The following is a 3482-nucleotide window of genomic DNA, read 5'->3' as shown; positions in this document are numbered from 1 at the left end:
GCTGTTCTACGGCCTAATAGATGAATTTGCAATTTATTAAGAACAATAGCACTAGTAATTAAAACCATATAATGAAATATATCTACATTTACATCTATACTCCACCTGTCATCTTACATACGCTACTGGAACCTTAAAAGTAGGCCATAATGTGATGTAGAACGCTTCTACTTTTACATCTACATGAATGTTCTGCAAGTCACACTTAAGTGCCTGGCAGAGGGTTCATCGAACCACATTTGCAATAGTTCTTATTATTCCAATCTCGAACAGAACGCGAAAAAAAACGAACATCGGTAACTTTCTGCGTGAGCTCTAATTTCCCTTGTTTTATTATGATGATCGCTTCTCCCTATGTTGATAGGAAACAACGAAACATTTTCGCATTCGGAGGAGAAAATTGGTGATTGAAATTTCGTGAGAATATTTCGCCGCAACGAAAAACGCCTCTGTTTTAATAGTCCCTCTCTCTCCCCACCCTCACCCCCACCAAATCCTCTTTTGCAACGTCTGACATTGCAGCTGGCTGAGCATTTCAGTGGCGCTTTCATGCTTAATAGATGAATCTGTAAATAAAGTATCCTTCTTTTCTTTAGATCGTCTTTATTTTTTCTACCAATCCTATCTGATACGGATCCCATAATGACGAGCAGTATTCAAGTTTCAGTGTTTTATAAGCCACTTTCTTTGTATATGCATTTTTTTTCCTGAGGATTCTTCCAACTATCCTCAATCTGGCTTCAGACTTTTTAAGTGGTCATTCCATTTCAAATCGCTCTGTGTACATACATTCTCCTAGACAAATAAGAAAAAAAATATTTATGTAGGCTTTCCATAGCTGTATCATGACATCATGTTATGAATTTTCACGTTACCTGTATTGTAGTCACATTTGATTTAAAGGATAGTGCATGTTTCATAATGTCTGTTACTATAATGTAATAAAATTACTTTTTTATGACAGGTTTTCAAATTTATTTATCTTATCAGTAACCTGGTTAAAAAAACGTATTTTAGTAGAAGGTGTTTCTAAAACGTAATTCTTTGGGATGGATGAGATAACGCTTCTTCCCATTTGGAGAGAGCAATTCCATTACCGTAAAAAGTATATCTCAAGCCCGGGATTATGGTTTCAGCAGTGTTCCCTGGTCATGCAAGTGCTAAGACTATCTATACTGCTAAGTGACTATTTTGGAACCCAGAACTCATTCCAAGTGACTGATTGTCTATCTAACGACTTCCAGGGACAATAAAAATTTGATTTCCAATATTTCGCGAGACTATTGACCGAATTTAAAAGTTATAACCCTGGTATAACATACTCATTAAGAAGTATAATCTTATGTCAGAAGTTTAACTCAATAAGTCAAGTATTAAAATTAGTAATTTCGTGTCTCTCTTAGGGCAGCTTAACTGACGGCATATAAATATTCGGGCTTAATTCATCTAGTATTTGACAATGAGGACACTTAGCGTCTTCTACATCTACATCTACATGACTACTCTGCAATTCACATTTAAGTGCTTGGCAGAGGGTTCATCGAACCACAATCATACTATCTCTCTACTATTCCACTCCCTAACAGCGCGCGGGAAAAACGAACACCTAAACCTTTCTGTTCGAACTCTGATTTCTCTCATTTTATTTTGATGATCATTCCTACCTATGTAGGTTGGGCTCAAGGATCCCACACCGCGCAGCAATATTCTAACAGAGGACGAACGAGTGTAGTGTAAGCTGTCTCTTTAGTGGACTTGTTGCATCTTCTAAGTGTCCTGCCAATGAAACGCAACCTTTGGCTCGCCTTCCCCACAATATTATCTATGTGGTCTTTCCAACTGAAGTTGTTCGTAATTTTAACACCCAGGTACTTGGTTGAATTGACAGCCTTGAGAATTGTACTATTTATAGAGTAATCGAATTCCAACGGATTTCTTTTGGAACTCATGTGGATCACCTCACACTTTTCGTTATTTAGCGTCAACTGCCACCTGCCACATCATACAGCAATCTTTTCTAAATCGCTTGTCTTCCAACAATCTATACACATAGTCTCAAACATTTTGTAATCTTTTCTTCGCTTACACGCTTAATGTCAAATATTTAGGACGTCATCTCATTTGTAAAGTAAACGTAAGTTTGAAGAAGTTTTATATGTGGAAGTTCGATTTCTTAAAGAATCGGTGACTTATGGGCAATTTACTATTATTTCAGAACAAAGAAATGCAGCTTTTACAGTTACTCTTTGGTAAAGTATATTTTCGACTGATAGCGTCCGCTGTGGATAGGCATAACTTTCTGTAGTAAGACATCTGATGGCTCTGGATTAGACCACAAACCATTGTTCAAAGTTGTTTGAAGTCACGGGAAGAGAAACTTGTAATGATAGTCATTGGAATGGACCAAAATGGCAAGTCAAGTGGTCAAGTCAAGTGGTTGTTACTATGAGTGGTATCACTTTTACACTAGGTTTCCAAACTTATCCACAGAGATGCAACACAATATTACATTTATGTCGGTGCATTGATAAGATTGACACAAACTTTTTGGATGAAATAAAAAAAGTATTTCAACATATTCTCATCAAGTCTATTGCATTTGGCTCAGAAAGATTCTGGCGGCTACTTTTAAATTTATTTATTCATGAAGAAACGGTGCTGAGTTCTGATTGCAGTGTTCCTATGAACTTCATTTGTCTCAGTTTGAGATAGTGTCACACAGTCAACCTGATAAAATAAAGACTCTTTGTCGCTATGTGATACGAAAGAAATGGCTTACGAATAACCCGATGAATCAAAATTCAGGTGAAATATAGAAAATGTGCTAACAAAAAGTAGACATTTAAGATTGCAGAGATATATCATAAATGTAGGCCCTCTAGCAGGGACGCTAGTAAGGAGAAGGAAGAGGAGATTAGTGTTTAACGTCCCGTCAGCAACGAGGTCGTTAGAGACTGAGCACAAGCACGGATTACGGAAGGGTGGGTAAGGAAATCGGCTTTGCCATTTCACACGAACCATCCCCGCATTTGCCCGAAGCGATTTATGGAAATCACGGAAAACCTAAGTCAGGATGTCCGAATGGGGGTTTGAACCGTCGCCCTCCCGAATGCGAGTCCAGTGTGTTAACAACTGCGTCACCTCGCTCGGTGGAAGCTAGAACAGTCATGGTGCCCTAAGGCAAGCACACAGATGGGGCACTCTCCCTCTCCGAATGCCTATCCTCACTCCACTCCATTCGCAACCCAGCAAAATGTTACCCACACTTCGTCTTTCGGTCAGCCCACCTCCTTGCCCACAGACACTGGGTGATTCAGGAGGAATGTCACATAATTTGTGAGGTGATTCAACATGTGAAAATAAATCGAAAAAGTCCTATGAACATGTGTCCGATTTTCAATCGTCACGGAACTGGAGCTGGTAGAAGACTACACACATCCATGAATGATTATGTAGACAAGTGAGAATATTACTTACCAAAA

Source organism: Schistocerca gregaria, chromosome 1, assembly GCF_023897955.1.
Source record: "Schistocerca gregaria isolate iqSchGreg1 chromosome 1, iqSchGreg1.2, whole genome shotgun sequence".
NCBI classification, from domain to species: domain Eukaryota; kingdom Metazoa; phylum Arthropoda; class Insecta; order Orthoptera; family Acrididae; genus Schistocerca; species Schistocerca gregaria.
The sequence above is the reverse complement of the archived record's forward strand: the minus strand, read 5'-3'. Positions refer to the sequence as shown.